This window comes from Oryx dammah, unplaced genomic scaffold (genome assembly GCF_014754425.2).
Source record: "Oryx dammah isolate SB20612 unplaced genomic scaffold, SCBI_Odam_1.1 HiC_scaffold_15, whole genome shotgun sequence".
Taxonomy (NCBI): domain Eukaryota; kingdom Metazoa; phylum Chordata; class Mammalia; order Artiodactyla; family Bovidae; genus Oryx; species Oryx dammah.
Window position 1 is genome coordinate 29776077 of NW_024070199.1, and position 22426 is coordinate 29798502.

Genomic DNA, 22426 nt, shown 5'->3' on the forward strand with positions numbered 1-22426 from the left:
ATCTTTTAATTTCATGGCTGAAGTCACCATCTGCAGTGATTTTGGAGCCCAAGAAAATAAAGTCTCTCACTGTTTCTATTGTTTCCCCATCTATTTGCCATGAAGTGATGGGACCGAATGCCATGATCTTAGCTTTCTGAATGTTGAGTTTTAAGCTAACTTTTTCACTCTCCTCCTTCACTTTCATCAAGAGTCTCTTCAGTTCTTCCATGCTTTCTGCCATAAGGGGGTTGTCATCTGCACATCTGAGGTTGCTGATATTTCTCCCAGCAATCTTGATTCCAGCTTGTGTTTCATCCAGCTCAGCGCTTCTCATGATATACTCGGCATAGAAGTTGAATAACCAGGGTGTCCGTATACAGCTTTGACATACACCTTTCTGGATTTGAAACTGGTCTGTTGTTCCATGTCTAGTTCTAACTGTTGCTTCCTGACCTGCATATAGATTTCTCAAGAGACAGGTAAGGTAGTCTGGTATTCCCATCTCTTTAAGAATTTTCCACAGTTTCTTACGATTCACACAGTCAAAGGCTTTGACATAGTAAAGCAATAGTAGATGTTTTTCTGGAACTGTCTTGCTTTTTCGATGATCTAACAGATGTTGGCAATTTAATCTCTGGTTCCTCTGCTTTTTCTAAATCCAGATTGAACAACTGGAAGTTCACTATTCACGTACTATTGAAGCCTGGCTTGGAGAATTTTGAGCATTACTTTACTAGCATGTGAGATAAGTGCAATTGTGCTATAGTTTGAGCATTCTTTGGCATTGCCTTTCTTTGGAATTGGAATTAAAACTGTGGCCACTGCTGAGTTGTCCAGTTAGCTTCAGTTTAAGCTTTTTGGTAACTGTCTTAGTTGAGCAGCAATATTTTTCTGTGTATCCTTGTGTTTCTAATACTGAGTTTACAAGGTTTGAAGGGGAAGTCACTGCCAAGTCCCTTCTTTCTTCACAGTGAAATATTTTCTCTAAGCTAGATTTGTGTGCTCTCGGTTTTCCTGTGCTACTATTTAAGCCATTTTATACAACTTCTATTCATTGTTTTATTGTCTCTCTTCGATGCCTAATGGCCTTTACACATGACCTCATTAATTAATACCCACACTGCTTGGTATTTGCAACAAGGATTTCCAGTTACATACAGCAAAAATGGGAAATACTCTTCAAAAGGTGACATTGGATTCTACTTTATAGTGCAATAGAGCCCAGTCATTCACTTTTTTCACTTTTCTTTATCTGGATTTATGTAAGCATAAAACCACCCCTCAGTCAGTCTATCTCATCAAGAAGCTTTCATAAGCCTCTTATCCTTCTCCACAGAGGATAGACAGACTGAAAACCACAATCACAGAAAACTAATCAATCTAATCACATGGACCACAGCCTTGTCTAACTCAGTGAAACTATGAGCCATGCCATGTTGGGCCACCCAAGACGGACGGGTCATGGTGGAGAGTTCTGACAAAATGGGTTCCAGTAGAGAAAGGAATGGCAAACCACTTCAGTATTCCTCCCTTGAGAACCCCATGAACAGTGTGAAAAGGCAAAAAGATAGGACACTGAAGGATGAACTCCCCAGGTCAGTAGGTGCCCAATATGCTACTAGTGATCAGTGGAGAAGTAACTCCAGAAAGAATGAAGAGACAGAGCCAAAGCAAAAACAACACCCAGCTGTGTATGTGACTGGTGATGGAAGCAAGGTCCGATGCTGTAAAGAGCAATGTTGCATAGGAACTTGGAATGTTAGGTTGATGAATCAAGGCAAATTGGAAGTGATCAAACAGGACATGGCAAGAGTGAATGTCAACATTTTAGGAATCAGCGAACTAAAATGGACTGGAATGGGTGAATTTAACTCAGATGACCATTATATCTACTACTCTGGGCAACAATCCCTTAGAAGAAATGGTGTAGCCATCACAGTCAACATAAGAGTCTGAAATGCAGTACTTGGATGCAATCTCAAAAACGACAAAATGATCTCTGTTCATTTCCAAGGCAAATCATTCAATACCACGGTAATGTAAGTCTATGCCCCAACCAGTAATGCTGAAGAAGCTGAAGTTGAACGGTTCTATGAAGACCTACAAGACCTTCTAGAATTAACACCCAGAAAAAGATGTCCTTTTCATTAGATGGCACTGGAATGCAAAAGTAGGAAGTCAAGAAACACCTGGAATAACAGGCAAATTTGGCCTTAGAGTACAGAATGAAGCAGGGCAAAGGCTAATAGAGTTCTGCCAAGAGAATGCACTGGTCATAGCAAACACACTCATCCAACAACACAGGAGAAGACTCTACACATGGATGTCACCAGATGGTCAACATTGAAATCAGATGGATTATAATCTTTGCAGCCAGAGATGGAGAAGCTCTATACAGTCATGAAAAACAAACCTGGGAGCTGACTGTGGCTCAGATCATGAACTCCTTATTGCCAAATTCAGACTTATATTGAAGAAAATAGGGAAAACCACTAGACTATTCAGGTATGACCTAAATCAAATCCCTTATGATTATACAGTGGAAGTGAGAAATAGATTTAAAGGACTAGATCTGATAGACAGAGTGCCTGATGAACTATGGACAGAAATTTGTGACATTGCACAGGAGACAGGGAGCAAGACAATCCTCAAGAAAAAGAAATGCAAAAAGGCAAAATGGCTGTCTGGGGAGGCCTTACAAATAGCTGTGAAAAGGAGAGAAGCCAAAAGCAAAGGAGAAAAGGAAAGATATACCCATTTGAATTCAGAGTTCCAAAGAATAGCAAGGAGAGATAAGAAAGCCTTCCTCAGTGATCAGTGCAAAGAAATAGAGGAAAACAACAGAATGGGAAAGACTAGAGATCTCTTCAAGAAAATTAGAGATACCAAGGGAACATTTCATGCAAAGATGGGCTTGATAAAGGACAGAAATGGTATGGACCTAACAGAAGCAGAAGATATTAAGATGAGGTGGCAAGAATACACAGAAGAACTATACAAAAAAGATCTTGATGACCCAGATAATCATGATGGTGTGATCACTCACCTAGAGCCAGACATCTTGGAATGTGAAGTCAAGTGGGCCTTAGGAAGCATCACTCTGAACAAAGCTAGTGGAGGTGATGGAATTCCAGTTGAGCCATTTCAAATCCTGAAAGATGATGCTGTGAAAGTGCTGCATTCAATATGCCAGCAAATTTAGAATTTCAGCAGTAGCCACAGCATTGGAAAAGGTCAGTTTTCATTCCAATCAAAAAGAAAGGCAATGCCAAAGAATGCTCAAACTACTGCACAGTTGCACTCATCTCACATGCTAGTAAAGTAATGCTCAAAATTCTCCAAGCCAGGCTTCAACAATACATGAACCATGAACTTCCAGTTGTTCAAGCTGGATTTGGAAAAGGCAGAGGAACCAGAGATCAAATTGCCAACATCTGCTGGATGATGGAAAAAGCAAGAGAGTTCCAGAAAAACATCTATTTCTGCTTTACTGACTATGTCAAAGCCTTTGACTGTGTGGATCACAATAAACTGTGGAAAATTCTGAGAGAGATGGAAATACCAGACCACCTGACCTGCCTCCTAAGAAACCTGTATGCAGGTTGAGAAGCATCATTTCGAACTGGAAATGGAACAACAGACTGGTTTCAAATAGGAAAAGGAGTATGTCAAGGCTATATATTGTCACCCTGCTTATATGCAGAGTACATCATGAGTAACACTGGGCTGGATGAAGCACAAGCTGGAATCAAGATTGCTGGGAGAAATATCAATAACATCAGATATGCAGATGACATCCCCCTTATGGCAGAAAGTGAAGAACTAAAGAACCTCTTGATGAAAGTGAAAGATGAGAGTGAAAATGTTGATTTAAAGCTCAACATTCAGAAAACAAAGATCATGGCATCTTGTCCCATCACTTCTTGGCAAATAGTAGAGAAACAGTGGAAACAGTGGCAGACTTTATTTTGGGGGGCTCCAAAATCACTGCAGATGGTGACTTTAGCCATGAAATTAAAAGATGCTTGCTCCTTAGAAGAAAAGTTATGACCAACCTAGACAGCATACTAAAAAGCAGAGAAATTAGTTTGCCAGCAAAGGTCCATCTAGTCAAACAATGGTTTTTCCAGTAGTCATGTATGGATGTGAGAGTTGTACTATAAAGGAAGTTGAGTGCCAAAAAATTAATGCTTTTGAACTGTGGTGTTGGAGAAGACTCTTGAGAGTCCCTGGGACAGCAAGGAGATCCAATCAGTCAATCCTAAAGGCAATGGTGATGGTTATTCATGATGATTATTCATGCTGATGCTGAAGCTGAAACTCCAATCCTTTGGCCACCTGATGTGAAAAACGGACTCATTTGAAAAGACCCTGATGCTTGGAAAGATTGAAGGCAGGAGAAGCGGACAACAGAGGAAGAGATGGTTGGATGGCAGCACCAAATCAATGGACATGAGTTTGAGTAAGCTCCAGGAGTTGGTGATGGACAGGGAGGCCTGGCGTGCTGCAGTCCATGCAGTCGCAAAGAGTCTGACGCGACTGAGTGATCAAACTGAACTGAAAACCAACCAGGTCTAATAGGGTTTCATAATAAAATCAGAGCCCAGGTTATATCTATATAGTAACTGTAAAAGTCAATATTAGTGATTCATCTTATGTTTCACAAACTCTTTGCACATGTGTCTCTCGCTTCACACAACCACACATCAAGAGGATAGTATTGTCACTGCATTGTGGATGAGGAAACTGAGGTTCAGAAAGATTGAATGGCCTTTTCAAGTTTATATCATCAGTCAAGTGTAGAAGAAGGATCTATGCCCAGATTTGTTTATTTTTAATAATAATGCCACTTGCAGCAACATAGGTGGACTGAGAGACTGTCTTACTGAGTGAAGTAAGTCAGAGAAAAAGAAGTATGATATCCCTTATATGTGGAATCTAAATAGACATGATACTAATGAACTTCTTTACAGAAAAGACTCACAGATGTAGAGACCAAGTTTATGGTTGCCAGAGTGGGTGGGGGTGGAAGACAGGGGGAAGAGAGAGGGAGTTTGGGATGGACGTGTACACTCTGCTATATTTAAGGTGGATAACCAACAAGGATCTACTATAGCGCACAGGGAACTCTGCTCAATGTTATGTGGCAGCCTGGATGGGAGGGGAGTTTGGGGTGAAATGGATACATATATATGTATGGCTGAATCCCTTTGCTGTTCACTGAAATTATCACAACTTTGTTAATTGACTATACGCCAATATAAAATTAAAAGTTTCTTAAAAAAAAAAAAAAAACAGAAGCCATGTTTTTTTTTTCCTCTGTATGACTTTATTCTGAAAGTAAATTATATGTAGCAATTCTGTACTGGTACCAAATATCCCATAAGAGTTAAATCTACCAAAAAACAGAGCCTCCAGGCAGACACTTGAATGTAGGTTCACGGTGAGTATGTGACCATGGGCACATCACAAATGAAAGGTGAAGGGGTCAATTATTCAGTAAATGGTGCTGGGAAAATAGGCTAGGTTTACAAGGAAACAAGAAATCAATGTAGATCTTCCTATAAAACTAAACATCAAAATAAAATCTAGATGAATTAAAGACTCCCATTAAAAAAGCAGTAAATTGGAGAAAAATATAAATGAATAACTGCCCAAGCCATGATATGGCAAAAATTTCCATACTTAAAACTAACGAGAAAGACCTCCAAAGAAGCAATCAATATACTTGACTAAATAACATTTTAAACTTTATATCAAAACCATAAACAACCAGTAATAAAAGAAGAAAACATTTGGAACACGTATGGCATAAAAAGCTTAACACCCTTGATATAGGAAAAGCCCATATGAGTCAATGAGAAATTACTAAAACAGTTAAGAAGAAAGAATAAAGGAGCACATAAATATGTGAAAATATTAAACTATTAATCAAAAATATACATTCAAAGAAAGAATTTACTTTTAAAAATTAGATATACAATGTTTGTTGAGGTCCAGAGATAAATAAACATTTTAATTCACAAACACATGCATAAATTAATGTAGGCCTTTTAAGAATACGATTGAACAGCGTGTATAAAGAACAGGAAAAATAGTCATATCTTTTAACCTAATAATATGCTTTTAGGGATTTATCCCAAAAGTAACTAAATGTGAAGGATATATCATAAAATGTCAATTAAAACCTTATTTAAGAAAACACCAGGGAGTGGGAGGGAGGCTCAAGACGGAGGGGATATAAATATACACTTATAGTTGATTCATGCTTGTACAGCAGAAATCAACACAACATTATAAAATAATTATCTTCCAATTTAAAGAAAAAATACATTGTAGGAGAAAACCCGCCTATCAAGGTTATAATTGTCATTGCCAAGAACAAGCCTTTGTACCAGCTGGTAGCTTCAAAACATTGGTTGAGTGGTGGGATTAATGATGGACCACAACCTCATATACAATAGCTGATGAACAGTTAGGTACATTAGGGTATATCCAAATAATTAAATATAACCATGAAAATAAATGTTTTGAAGAATTTTAAATGGAAAGACAGTATTGATGTAGCATTTAAAAAAAAGAATATGAATTATACATGCAGTATGATAGTGTAAGTATAAATATACTACAAATATATACAGCAATATAATCTCAGCAATTTATTTCCTGGAGTTGGAATTATGGAGAATTATTATTTCCTGGATGGTGTTGTTGTCTATATTTTTCAGTTTTCACAGCATATGACACACTTTTTTTTTAAAGTACACAGAATATTCTGAAAAGATTCATGTTAAAAAGTTAATCGTGATTATCTCCAGGTGGTGAGATGTTTTTAATTTATGTAGATTTTTATAATAAACTTGTATTACTTTTAATCAGAAAAAATGCTTATATTCTATAAATGTTCTTATTAATAAACAGATTGTCAATCAATAGCATGAAAAGGTGAGCAGTGAAACTTAGGAATATCACAAAGTCACGGTTAGCGACAGGTGTGCAGCAAAGTGAGACTCTTATCAGAGTGACTCATTGATTGCATCAATAGTCCCAATTCTTCATACCTCCCAAATCAATTGTCCCTGCCATGTGACTTTCACTGCTCTTCCACTCTTAACTCTGGTCTTGGCCATGTGTTTTGTCTTAGCCAGTGGATTTGCAAATACAGCCTAAGTAAAGCTTGAAATGGGCCGGTTTCCCCCAGGATGCCTCCATGAGAACATATTCCATCCTTACTGCTGGAGATAAGAGACCCATGGTCACCTTTGTGACCTCAGCTCACCCACAGCTGACAACCAAATGAGAGAGTGGACTCAGCTCAGATCAGAAGCCCCAGGTAATCCAGCTAAAGCAGTGATCCAACGACCTGTGAGCTACATAAACATGGCTGTAATCTGCTGAGTTCTGGGGTAGTTGGCTCTGAGCATTATTGTGACAATGGGTTCTGAGGCAAGGGGGTGCCACGACTATGAATTGATTAGAAGTCACTACAAAATCCCCTGTTTCACTGTGAAGATATTTATGTCTTCAAGGCTTGCTGAAAGTAGGATGAAACAGTCCTCTGGACAGCTGACTTCCCATTGCTCAGATATCTTTCTATCTAATCAACTCAGAGCCTACAAAGTACATAGATTTCATGGGGGGAAAATGCCCCTAATAAAATACATGGACACTCAAAATCTTGGAAAGATTTTCATACCCATCCCCCTTAAGGCACTAATGCACTGACATTCACACTAATGCATCTCTTAGAAGTTTAGTTAGCATTAAAATTTCTCCATGATTTCAGTCAAAGTGGGGCAATGGCAAGCTGCAATTCCTGGGAGCTGAGAGTAGACCATGAAATCTGGGCAGCATACAAGGGTGCAGGCATCCAGTGGCTCTGTGTAGCAAAACAAACCCTGACTCTGGCTGTTGCTATCATTTTTCCACAGTTCTTTAACCTTCAACACCAAACATGAAACCAAGTGCATGAATCAGAGGAGTGCCAAAATTTAAAGGTGGAAATCCACTAGTTATGAACTCACTAAATCTCACTAAGTTTCTATCCAAAGACTGTTTTGGGGGAAAGGACCTTGTCAGTCTGGCAGGCATATTGGGCTGTCAAAGACAGAGGTCATCATCTATTTGAATCACAAAAGTAAAGATAAAAACCTCCATTTACTGAGCAACTAAACTGTATGAAGATTACACTATTCTCTTTACACAATGATATCAAAAGACTACTGTAAGATAACTGTTATTCCCTCCATTTTGTAGGAATGTCAAACAAATATATTGTCTGAGGTTTAGAGAGGCCAGGAAATGTGCCAGGTCACAGGCTGGTCCCTGCCAGAGTCTGCTCACACCATGTCCTGGGACTGGAAGACCCATTGTTTCACATCCAGGTCATTTACTTCCTGTGACTACCTTACAATGACCAGACAAGCTGATGTTCACATATCTTGTATCTTGGAAGTTACATTGAACCTTGTCAATCAACAAACTGGCATTTTGATTTTTAAATAAAACGTAATTTCTAATGAGCCCAGTTTTGTCTTCCAGAGTTTCTTTCATTTAACACACAGAAGGGACTTTTATATTTGCCTTTCATATATCTCCAATAACCTTAAAACATTCAAAAAAATATAAATTCTCACCTAGCAATCTGTAGTCACTTTAATATGAAGACTTAAAGGACTGAATTTTCTTCATCTGCTACTTAACATACGGTACCTTCTGATTCTGTTAGTATAATACGATAATTACAAATTATATGATTTAATTATGTTTACCATGCTGTTCGTGGGCTCATGATTGTAAAAACAAGAAATATGATCCCCATATAGCTAGTAAGCTTTATTTTGTATCAAAGCAAATACCACTCTTTCCTCATTTCATTCTGTCTCTTCTTTCCTCCCTCCCCCTCTCCTGCCTGAGTCAATTTTGGCCAAATAGACCCTAGCACAGCGCATTGTACTATGGAATGCCCCCTTCTTTTCCCTGCCAAGCCCTGTACACTGTCTCCGGGGAAGATTTTAATAAAGAAATCACATTAAGATATTAATTTATAGCAGCTTAAAATCTTACTCTTTCCAGATTAAATATGTCTTAATAGGGGCAGTGATAAATCAACTTAAAAATTAAAACTCTGGCAGAAGAAATTCTAGCATGAAGTGAAAGCTTATGAGTTGAAATACTTTTAGAAGTGACTCTCTTTCCTGGTGCCCCTCAGCTCATGTCACTTGAGTCCTGTTTGTCTCTGTGGCACCTTTTTTTCACCCATAGCAGTAAGTCATGTGGAGACTGCAAACAACACAAACCGAAACAGTCTTGCTTTCCCAAAGCCAAGAGAAACCAATCTTGAAACTCAGAGCTGCAGATTACATTCTCAGTGCTTTCCTATAATTTTATTTTCTGCAACAACATTTTGGTCTGAGTTAAGCTTGCCTGCTTTAAGATATTTAGAGCAAAATAAGAGCAGTAACTACAGCTCATTATGATGACAATGGGACCAATTTAAGAGAACGAGAGACATACTGGGTCCACACATACTCAGTGCTCCATTGAAAAGATGTGAGGTAGAAAATAGGAAGTTAATTGCTGCATGTATAAATGAGTGAATATTTGCACATACACACACATATTGCACACACTCCCGTTCCATGCATACAGACACATATACACTGACTGCCCGTATATGCAAAAAGATAGGCACACATACTTAACATGGAAACAAACTCATTTTCTGAGATTTGGGAAACAAACATTTTTATATATCATGCTTACCACTCACTGTGTGTAGTTTACTTTTCTGAAAGATCCCAGCAAGGGGGCAAAACCATGCCAGTTCCTTTTACTTTCTCACAAAATGATGAATCTGATCAATTGACAGGCTGATGGATGCATTTTTTTTAGGGAAATTTAATCCCCTAAATGTTTGCAGTAGTTACTATATAACAATCCTAAATCTTGAGGAAATTATGACCCAAGAACCTCTCTGATAAATTAAATCTGGAATACATCTAATTCCATTAGGTTTCTCTTTGCTTAAGGGTAATCCCTAGCAAGTCTCCAACCTTCTTTTCCAAGGTCCTCAGGCCAACTGGACCCAAAACTAACATGCCCTGACAATTCTGGCTTTAGAGGTATTTCTGGATTTAGGGCTTTAGGGAAATAGTGTGGAAAAGGAAGAGAATTAGGTACAGCTTTAATGCTGTGTCCTTCACACCTACCCAGGTCTTCATCCCACTTCAGTTTTATAAATTTGGAGCAGCACCAGCTACCAAATGCCTAGATTAAATTATGATACTACTAAATGAATCTCTAGAACAGACATAGGATAAGAGCTAATCAGATGTTATAAATTAGCCCTTATTTACATAATTCTCTTGGAAAAGTATTTGATTAACACTAGATACTGTGGAAGCAAGATTATTTTATTCATTCTCCATTCAACCAGTGTCTATGGAGACTTACTATGTGCCACACACTATTCTAGGTCCTATGCATGAAACAGCTAACAAACTAGTGTTAAGAAAAAATCCCACTGACATTAAACTTCCATCTCATTGAGAAAAACAAATATCATATATTAATGCATATATGTGGAATCTAGAAAAGTCATACAGATGAACTACTTGCAAGGCAGCCATAGAGACACAGACATAGAGACTGGACAGGGACATGGGGTAGGGGATGACCTGGGAGACTGGAATTGGTGTATGTGCACTGCCGTGTGTAAAACAGCTAGTGGGGAAGCTGCTGTATAGCTCCGCAAGCTCAGCTCCGTGCTCTGTGATGATCTAGAGGGCTGGATTCAGTTCAGGTCAGATCAGTTGCTTAGTCATGTCCGACTCTGTGCGACCCATGGACTGCAGCACGCCAGGCTTCCCTGTCCATCATCAACTCCCAGAGCTTGCTCAGACTTATGTCCATCGAGTTGGTGATGCCATCCAACCATCTCACCCTTTGTCATCCTCTTCTCCTCCTGCTTTCAATCTTTCCCAGAATCAGAGTCTTTTGTAGTGAGTCAGTTCTTCGCATCAGGTGGCCAAAGTATTGGAGTTTCAGCTTCAGTATCAGTCCTTCCAGTGAATATTCAGGACTGATTTCCTTTAGGATTGTCTAGTTGGATCCCCTTCAGTTAGATGGCAGACAGAACGAAAACCACAATCACAGAAAACTAACCAAGCTGATCACAGGGACCACAGCCTTGTCTAACTCAATGAACTATGAGCCATGCCATGCAGGGCCACCCAAGATGGATGGGTCATGGTGGAGAATTCTGACAAAACGTGGTCCACTGGAGAAGGGAATGGCAAACCACTTCAGTATTCCTCCCTTGAGAACCCCAGGAACAGTATGAAAAGAGGGGTGGGAGGCAAGTCCAAGAAGGAAGAGTATATATACAAATAGCTGATTCACTTCATTGTACAGCAGAAACTAACACTACATTGTACAGCAATTATACCCCAGTAGTAATAATAATAAAACCCTCCCATCTCATTGACCAAAACTATACAAAAGTTTCCAACAAATTAAATATATAAACAAATAAGTCTATGTCATCTGTTCCCTCTTCTGCTCCTTGGCTGGTATTAGGGAATACATGGAGTAGAAGGCTAGGGAGTTTTTGTAGCAACTTTAAACCATGTGCAATTGTCTTTCAATAGACCAGAGACACAGGTGTTTGGAATGCATGTGAGTGACATGGGGCTGGGGGCCGGGAGACCTGTGTAAGGCGGAGGTGGATTAATCACTGACGCTTCTTTCCCTTCCATGGCCTGATTTGAAAGGTCCCAGCCATTGTGCCTCTCTGATAAGGTTGCTTCACAGGGGCGGTGTGTGGCTCTTTGGCAGGCAGTGAGTCCTGCCTGTCCTGCTTGTAGGCAGAATGAAAACCAAATGAAAGTCAGCTACATTTTGAGGAAGGGTGCCAACAAACCTGTGCACCAAGCTGCTCATCCTAGCATCCTCTTTGCTGGGTTTATTTTCATTGTAAAGCCAGGGCTATATCTGGCAAGAGCCCACAGACTCCCCGCAGTGGGACAGAATCCATCCATGTTTCTCTCCCTGTGAGCAAAGCAGACCTACCAAGCAGGTAAGCTTTCACAGGACAGCTGTTGCATCTGCTCAGTCACCTCAGGTTTAGCCTCCAGGGTTCAGGAAAATGCTCCATAAACCCACCTCAAGGAGGATAAAGAAGGTGTCAGAGTGAATATGAGGAATGAGGCTTGTCATCTACAAATGGGACCCAGCAGGTCAGGCGAACAGGAGGCCTGTACTTGCATCTAAATGCATGTGGCTTCCTGGGACTCAGCCACACGGCTCTGTTCATCGCAGTCCATAGTTCAAAAGTTTAATGTCAAAGTATAAACTGAACGCACTTTGTTCCAAATTGCTTTGTTTGATCCCATGACTCAAGAAAATTATTCTTCACTTCAACCTATATTTGAAAGTAGAGAAAAGCTACAAAAACAAACAAACAAACAAAAAAAGGCAGGGTTTTCCAACAACAAGAAGGAGTTGTAGAGTTCACTCATTACAGAGTGCAGTCTACTCAGCTCACCTGCTCTGAACAACGACCTTAACACTAGACGTCCCCTCGTGGTTACATTACGTAGAAAATACTATCTGATGATATCAGCTAATGGAGCTTAAGTATGACTACTTAGAGAGAGACAGTCATTGATTTTCACATACTGTCATTGTCTTATAGCTGTGTTGCCTATAGCTTTCAAAATACCTTTTTTTTTTTAGGGCATCACACTAAAGATTAAAGAAGAAAGAAATCACAAGATTATATTAAACAGAATAATAATTTTATAAAGCTCAATACCTGGGACTTCCTTGGCAATCCAGTGATTAAGACTTTGTGCTTCTAATGCGGGGGGTTTGGGTTCAATCCCTCATGAGGGAACTAAATTTTCACATGCTGTATGGCATTGCCAAAAGTTTTTTTTTTTTTTTTTAATTAAAAACCTATTCATAACAAAAGTTTCTAAAAATTAGGAAAATAAAAGCATACTTATTTTTTAAAAGTGACTCCACCAATACTTGCCACAAGCACTGTATTACATTTTCAAAAAAGTTGAAGCATTTCTGCCAAGGTTAGGAAAGGTCAGGGATACCTACTACTGTTATCTATTCACGTCTCTCCAATATAATGCTGGAAATCATATATGATTAAATAAGACAAAAGCAAATTGTATAAAGAAGGAAAGAAACTGAATTATCATTTGTAATGGATAGTATTCTAATCTCTAAATATCCAAGATAACTTACAAAATAGAGTAAGAGAATATAGTAAGACTCTTACATTAACCTCAAAAACTAATAACATCCCTATTAGTTTAATAAATGGAATAGGTAGGTACCATTCCATTCTCCAGGAACCCAGGTCTCTTGCATTGCAGGCAGATTCTTTACCATTTGAACCACCAGGGAAGCCCAATAAGAATTCAAGAAGCAGAAAAAAGAGAAGATGGAACAGAAAGGAAAAAAAAAATATTAGAGGAACTTCCAAAATTAATGACAGGCACAAAAACCATAGACCCAGGAAGTTCAAAGAAAATTGCATAGAATAAATATAAGCATGTAAACACACATCACTCACATCCCTAAGCATATCATATCCAAATTTCAGAAACTCAAAAAGAAAATCTTGAAAGCTGCTTGAGTAAAAAGACACCTTTATGTACAGAAGAAGGCCAAGAAATATTGTGTACTTCTTAACAGACCATACAGGCAAAAATTGAGTGTAGCAAAATATTTTAAATATTAAAAGAATAAACCACCAACCTAAAATTATTCTGTATACAATAAAATTATCTTTCAGAAATGAAAGAGAAGTAATTAATCAAACCAAAATCTGAGGGAAATTCAATACTAGCAGAACTTCCCTGCAAGAAATAATAAAAGAAATTATTTAGGCATAAGATAAATGATATAAGTCAGAGACATGGATCTAAATAAAGAAAGAAAATGTTGCCAGAAAATAATAAATGAAGGTAAAATCTTTTGATTTTATTAATCTTTATGGATCTGAAAGATAGCTGGAATCAAAAGCTGGTTCTTCAAAATTTGGTGAAACTTGAGTTAGATAGTCTAAGAAAGGAAGAGAACAGCTCAAATTATTAAAATCAGAAATAAAAGTGGGGGCATTACTACCAGTTCTACAGAATTGAAAATGGTCATAAGTGAATACTATGAATGACTATAAGTCCACAAATTGGTTAACTGCGATCAAGTGGGCAGATTCCAAGAAACACAAAACCTCCCAGGAAATCAGGAAGAATAGAAAATCTGAATTAACCTATCCAGTATGTGCGTGTGTCTCTGTGTGTCTGTACCTCCACACCACCAAGCAATTAACTCAGTTCTGACACTATCTGAAGACAGTGTTAAATCCTACAAGCTAAGGGGTCAGTCCTACAAAACTGCCCTCCTGACTTCAGATGCCAATCTCAGTCCCAGTCCTGGTTGTCTACTGTGCTTCAGGCTGTAGATCAGAGGTTTCATTGACAACCCACCCCCAAATCTGGTTTGATTAATTTGCTAAAGTTGCTCACAGAACTCAGGAAAACAGTATAATTATTGTTTCCATTTTATTATAAAAGGATATGACAAAGGCTACAGATAAAAAGATGACAGCATGTGGTCCACTGGAGAAGGGAATGGCAAACCACTTCAGTATTCTTGCCTTGAGAACCCCATGAACAGTAAGAAAAGACAAAATGATAGGATACTGAAAGAGGAACTCCCCAGGTCGGTAAGTGTCCAGTATGCTGCTGGAGATCAGTGGAGAAATAACTCCAGAAAGGATGAAGGGATGGAGCCAAAGCAAAAACAATACACAGTTGTGGTTGTGACTGGTGATGGAAACAAGGTCCGATGCTGTAAAGAACAATTTGCATAGGAACCTGGAATGTTAGGTCCATGAATCAAGGCAAATTGGAAGTGATCAAACAGGAGATGGCAAGAGTTGACATTCTAGGAGTCAGCGAACTAAAATGGACTGGAATGGGTGAATTTAACTCAGATGACCATTATATCTACTACTGCAGGCAGGAATCCCTCAGAAGAAATGGAGTAGCCATCATGGTCAACAAAAGAGTCCGAAATGCAGTACTTGGATGCAGTCTCATAAATGACAGACTGATCTCTGTTCATTTCCAAGGCAAACCATTCAATATCACGGTAATCCAAGCCTATGCCCCAACCAGTAACACTGAAGAAGCTGAACTTGGACAGTTCTGTGAAGACCTACAAGACCTTTTAGAACTAACACCCAAAAAAGATGTCCTTTTCATTAGATGGCACTGGAATGCAAAAGTAGGAAGTCAAGAAACACCTGGAATAACAGGCAAATTTGGCCTTGGAGTATGGAAAGAAGCAGGGCAAAGGCTAATAGAGTTTTGCCAAGAGAACACATTGATCATAGCAAACACCCTCTTCCAACAACACAAGAGAAGACTCTACACGTGGACATCACCAGATGGTCAACACTGAAATCAGATTGATTATATTCTTTGCAGCCAGAGATGGAGAAGCTCTATACGGTCAGCAAAAACAAGACCAGGAGCTGACTGTGGCTCAGATCATGAACTCCTTATTGCCAAATTCAGAGTTAAATTAAAGAAAGTAGGGAAAACCACTAGATCATTCAGGTATGACCTAAATCAAATCCCTTATTATATAGTGGAAGTGAGAAATAGATTTAAGGGACTAGATCTGATTAACAGAGTGCCTGATGAACTATGGAATGAGGTTCGTGACATTGTACAGGAGGCAGGGATCAAGACCATCCCCAAGAAAAAGAAATGCAAAAAAAGCAAAATAGCTGTCTGGGAAGGCCTTACAAATAGCTGTGAAAAGAAGAGAAACTAAAAGCAAAGGAGAAAAGGAAAGATATACCCATTTGAATTCAGAGTTCCAAAGAATAGCAAGGAGAGATAAGAAAGCCTTCCTCAGCAATCAATGCAAAGAAATAGAGGAAAACAACAGAATGGGAAAGACTACAGATCACTTCAAGAAAATTAGAGACACCAAGGGAACATTTCATGCAAAGATGGGCTTGATAAAAGACAGAAATGGTATGGACCTAACAGAAGCAGAAGATATTAAGATGAGGTGGCAAGAATACACAGATGAACTATACAAAAAAGATCTTGATGACCCGGATAATCATGATGGTGTGATCACTCACCTAGAGCCAGATCCTAGAATGTGACTTCACATCCCGGAATGTGAAGTCAAGTGGGCCTTAGAAAGCATCACTACGAACAAAGCTAGTAGAGGTGATGGAATTCCAGCTATTTCAAATCCTAAAAGATAATGCTGTGAAAGTGTTGCATGCAATATGCCAGCAAATTTGGAAAAGTCAGCAGTGGCCACAGGACTGGAAAAGGTCTTTTCATTCCAATCCCAAAGAAAGGCAATGCCAAGGAGTATTCAAACTACTGCACAATTGCCCTCATCTCACACAATAGTAAAGTAATGCTTAAAATTCTCCATGCCCAGACTTCAACAATACATGAACCATGAACTTCCAGTTGTTCAAGCTGGATTTAGAAAAGGCAGAGGAACCAGAGATCAAATTGCCAACATCCGCTGGATCATCAAAAAAGCAAGAGAGTTCCAGAAAAACATCTATTTCTGCTTTATTGACTATGCCAAAACCTTTGACTCTGTGGAAAATTCTGAAAGAGTTGGGAATACCAGACCACCTGACCTGCCTCTTGAGAAACCTATATGCAAGTCAGGAAGCAACAGTTAGAACTGGACATGGAACAACAGACTGGTTCCAAATAGGAAAAGGAGTATGTCAAGGCTGTATATTGTCACCCTGCTTATTTAACTTATATGCATAGTTCATCATGAGAAACGCTGGGCTGGAAGAAGCACAAGCTGGAATCAAGATTGCCGGGAGAAATATCAATAACCTCAGATATGCAGATGACACCACCCTTATGGAAGAAACTGAAGAGGAGCTAAAAAGCCTCTTGATGAAAGGAGAATGAAAAAGTTGGCTTAAAGCTCAACATTCAGAAAACAAAGATCATGGCATCTGGTCCCATCACTTTATGGGAAATAGATGGGTAATCAGTGGAAACAGTGTCAGACTTTATATTTTGGGGCTCCAAAATCACTGCAGATGGTGATTGCAGCCATGAAATTAAAAGATGCTTACTCCTTGGAAGGAAGTTATGACCAACCTAGATAGCATATTGAAAAGCAGAGATATGACTTTGCCAACAAAGGTCCGTCTAGTCAAGGCTATGGTTTTTCTTGTGGTCATGTATGGATGTGAGAGTTGGACTGTGAAGAAAGCTGAGTGCCGAAGAATTAATGCTTTTGAACTGTGGTGTTGGAGAAGACTCTTGAGAGTCCCTTGGACTGCAAGGAGATCCAACCAGTCCATCCTAAAGGAGATCAGTCCTGGGTGTTCATTGGAAGGAATGATGCTAAAGCTGAAACTCCAATGCTTTGGCCACCTCATGCAAAGAGTTGACTCATTGGAAAAGACCCTGATTCTGGGAGGGTTTGGAGGCAGGAGGAGAAGGGAACGTTAGAGGATGAGATGGCTGGATGGCATCACCGACTCAATGGACATGAGTGTGGTGGGTAAACTCCAGGAGTTGGTGATGGACAGGGAGGCCTGGCGTGCTGCGATTCATGGAGTCGCAAAGAGTCGGATACAACTGAGTGACTGAACTGACCGACGGACAGATAAACATTTAGATGAAAGAGAAGTATAGGGCAAGTTATTGGAAAGGTGTGTGGAGCTTCGTTGGTCTTTAGGCATACCATTCTGCCTGAATCATGTGTTCACCAGCCTGGAAGCTCTTAGAACCCTGTCCTCCTGAGGGTTTTTGGAGGCTCCATACATAAGCATGATTGATTAAATAATTGGTCACTGGTGACTGAACTCAATCTCCAGTCTCAGCATCCACCTAGATGCTCAGAGATAAGATGAAAATTTCCAACCCTCTAACCACAGGGATGTTCACCTAGCAACCAGCACCCAACTTTTGGATATCTAGCAGCTTTTCCAAAAGTCAATTCGTTAACATAACAAGATACCTTTATTGCTCTTCTCACTTAGGAAATTCCAAGGGTATTAGGAGTTCCATGCCAGGAACATGAATAAAGACCAAATACATACTTCTTATTATAAGTCACGATATTATAACCTGTTGCTAGTATGAGAACTGAATCAGTAATCAAAAATTTCCCAACAATGTGAAGTGCTAAACTTGATGGCTTCACTGGCAAACCTACCAAACATTTAAAGAAGAATTAATACCAAATTCTTCTTAAACTTTTCTAAAACATTAAAGAGGAGGGAGCACTTTCTAACTCATTCCTTGAGGCCAGTTTTCTTCTGATACCAAAGCCCAGTACACTTTAAGAGAGGAAAGAAAGCAACAGTGTTAGTCACTCAGTTGTGTCTAACTCTTCGTGACCTCATGGACTGTAGCCTGCCTGGCTTCTCTGTCCATGGAATTCTCCAGGCAAGAGTACTGGAGTGGGCTGCCATTTCCTTCTCCAGGGGATTTTCCCAACCCAGGGATCGAACCTGGGTCTCCCACATTGCAGGCAGATTCTTTACCAACTGAGCCACCAGGGAAGCCAGTAAGAAAACTACAGACAAATATCCCTCATGAACACTGATGCAAAAAATATCCAACAAAATATTTACAGACAGAATTCAGAAGGGCATTAAAAATGTTATATACCGTGACCAAGTGGGATTAATTTCTGGAATGCAAGAATAGTTCAACATACGAAAACTGATTAATGTAATACACATCAAAAGAAGGTAAAAAAATTATCATCTCAATTAATGCAGAAAAAGCATTTGACAAAATTCAACACATTTTTATGATAAAAAGACTCAAACTAGAAATAGAAGGAAACTATTTCAACATAAAAGCCATATATGAAAAATTCACAGTGAACATCACACTTAATGGTGAAAATTGAATGTTTTCTAAGCAACAAAGTAAAGAAGTCTACTTATATCTCTTCTATTCAACATAGTACTGAAAGTTCTAGACAGAACAAGTATCAAGAATAAGAAATAGAAGTCATTGAAATTTAAAAGGAAGAAGAATAATTATCTTTCTTTGCACATGGTGGAAAATCCTTAAGACTTCCCCTAAGTCTCATAGAAGGACTGTAGGAAGTAAGAAATGAATTCAGCAAAAAAGCAAGATATACAACAACATACAAAAATAGGTTGCATTTATATGTAAACTAGGGGCTTCCCAGTGGTCCTCTTGGTAAAGAACCCATCTGTTAATGCAGGAGCCATAAGAGGCGCAGGTTCAGTCCCTGGGTCAGGAAGATTCCCCTGGAGAACGGACCAGCTACCCACTCCAGTATTCTTGCCTGGAGAATTCCAAAGACAGAGAAGCCTAGTGGGCTACAGTCCGTGGAGTTGCAAAGAGTCAACAGACGTTACAGAGAGCAACTAACACTTTCACTTTCACACTTACAATGCCATAGTAATCAAAACGTGATATAGGCATAAAAATGGACAAGTAGACCAATTAAATAGAAAAGAGCAGTAATGAATCTTTGCATATAAAATCAAATTCTTTTTGGCAAGGGTTCCTAGGCTATTCAGTTGGCAAAGGAGAAAGTTTTCAACAAATGGTTAGGGAAAATTGAACACGTACATGAAAAAGAAGGAAGTGGGATCTTTACCTACCACCATGTATAACAGTTAACTCAAAATCAAACAAGGACCTAATGTAATATCTCAAACAACAAAACTCTTAGAAAAAAATTAAGATCAAACTTCATGACATTGGATTCAACCCTCAGTAAGAATTTAAATGATTTAATTTTTTAAATGGGACAGAGAATCTAAACAGACATCTAATCAAAAAAGACATACAGAAGGCAAATAAGTACATGAAAAATGTTCAACATCATTTGTCACTAGAGAAGTGCAAATTAAAACCACAATGAGATACCATAACATAAAGGACTAAAAATACAATTGCTGCCAAGTATATAGCAATAGGAATGCTCATTCATTGTTGAAGGAAATACAAATTGGTACAGCACCAAGAAAGACTAGAAGTTTCTTACAAAACTAAACATAATCTTATTATACAATTCAGCAACTGCTCTTCTAGATATTTACCCAACTGATTTGAAAAAGTTTATCCATATAAAAACCTGCATATGAATGTTTATAGCAACATTTTCCATAATTTCCCCAAACTGGAAGCAAATAAGAGTTCTCAGTCCTGAATATTCATTGGAAGGACTGAGGCTGAAGCTGACACTCCAATACTTTGAACACCTGATACAAAGAACTGACTCACTGGAAAAGACCCTGATTCTGGGAAAGATTGAAGGCGGGAGGAGAAGGGGACAGCAGAGGATGAGATGGTTGGATGGCATCACTGTCAGGATGGACATGAGTTTGAGTAGGCTCCAGGAATTGGTGATGGACAGGGAGGCCTGGCGTGCTACAGTCCATGGGGTCACAAAGAGTTGCACACAACTGAGCGACTGAACTGAAGAGTTCTTTGAATAGGTGAATGGATTAATGAACTGTGGTACATTTTAGAATAGAATACTATTCAGTGAAGAAAGAAATAAACTATCAATCCATGTAAAGAACTTAAAGATATGAAAAAATCCTAAGTGCATATTACTAAGTAAAATGTTAGTTTAAAGTCTACATACTGCATGATTCCATTTAATAATCTGGAAGAGGCAAAAATATTGAAATGGCAAACAAAATAGTCATTGCTAGGAGTTTAGGATTAGGTTGACTAACCTTGTGTTTGACTCTTTTTGATCCCATGGACTGTAGCCCCCAGGCTCCTCTGCCCATTGGACTTCCCACACGAAAATACCAGAGTGGGTTGCCATTTCCTTCTCCAGGGGTCCTCCCGACCCAGGGATCGAACCCAGGTCTCCTGCATTGCAGATGAATTCTTTACCATCTGAGCCACCAGGGAAGCCCCTAGGGTAAGGCCGCTGCTGCTGCTGCTGCTGCTGCTGCTGCGTCACTTCAGTCGTGTCCGACTCTGTGCGACCCCAGAGACGGCAGCCCACCAGGCTCCCCCATCCCTGGGACTCTCCAGGCAAGAACACTGGAGTGGGTTGCCATTTCCTTCTCCAATGCATAAAAGTGAAAAGTGAAAGTGAAGTCGCTCAGTCATGTCCGACTCTCAGCGACCCCATGGACTGCAGTCCACCAGGCTCCTCCGTCCATGGGACTTTCCAGGCAAGAGGGTAAGGTTAGAGTTAAGTAAACGAAGCACAGGAGATTTTGTAAGACAGGGAAATTATTCTGCATAATACTTTAACGGTGAATATATGACACTTTGTGTTTCTTTAAAACCATTGAACTTTATTCTACAAAGAACCATGTACACAAAAAAAAAATTTTTAATAATAATTTAGAAGATTAAGCAATCCCAGGATGCAATGCAGATTATGATTAAAAAAATCTAACTGTAGTACAGTTGTATGAAGCAGCTGTACTGATAAGAGCGGCAGGGAAAGGGACTGACCTAAGTAACTTTGGAGGGCTTCCGTGGTAGCTCAGTGGTGAAGAATCTGCCTGCAATGCAGAAGACACAAGTTCAATCACTGGATCAGGAAGACCTCCTAGAGAAGGAACTGGCAACCCACTCCAACATCTGGGAAGTCCCATGGACAGAAGAGCCTGGCGGCTACAGTCCATGGGGTCTCGAAGAGTTGGAGGCTATAATACAGGTGACCAAAAGGACTGTTTATAGCAATGTCTTCTAGTTGATAAAAGTTTGGAGTTTTGTGTTTTTTAATTTGTTTCTTTGTTTTCTTTATTAGAGTACAGGTTTACAGTTCTAATATATATATATATATATATATATATATATATATATATATATATATACTATTATTGAACAGTTAAGTACATGTATCCAGGTTGGTGGATTCTGGATTTTTTATTGTTGGAGTTGGAGGTTACAGGTCAACAGATAGGCAAAGAGAGAAGCTACAGGAGTAATCCAGTTTTATGAATTACTGTTGGAGACAGTAATTGTTGGAGACATTCACGCCACCTAATGTTTAATTTAATGTAGGTAGAGATGGACACAGATGAAAAAGCATATGGAAGTGTTTATAGATATGTGTATTTGGAAGGCATGCGTGCTTGGTTGCTTCCATCATATCTGACTCTTTGTGACCCTGTGGACTGTAGCCTTCCAGGTTCCTCTGTCCATGGGATTCTCCAGGCAAGAATACTGGAGTGGCTTGCCATTCCCTTCTCCAGGGGATCTTCTCGACCCAGGGATTGAACCTGCATCTCTTATGTCTCCTGTGTTGGCAGGCACCAGGATTCTTTACCACTACAACTACCACATATATATATACATATACATGTATATATAAGCTTAATATACATACATCTCCCCTCTCTGTCAGCTGACATGGCCTAAAAATTATA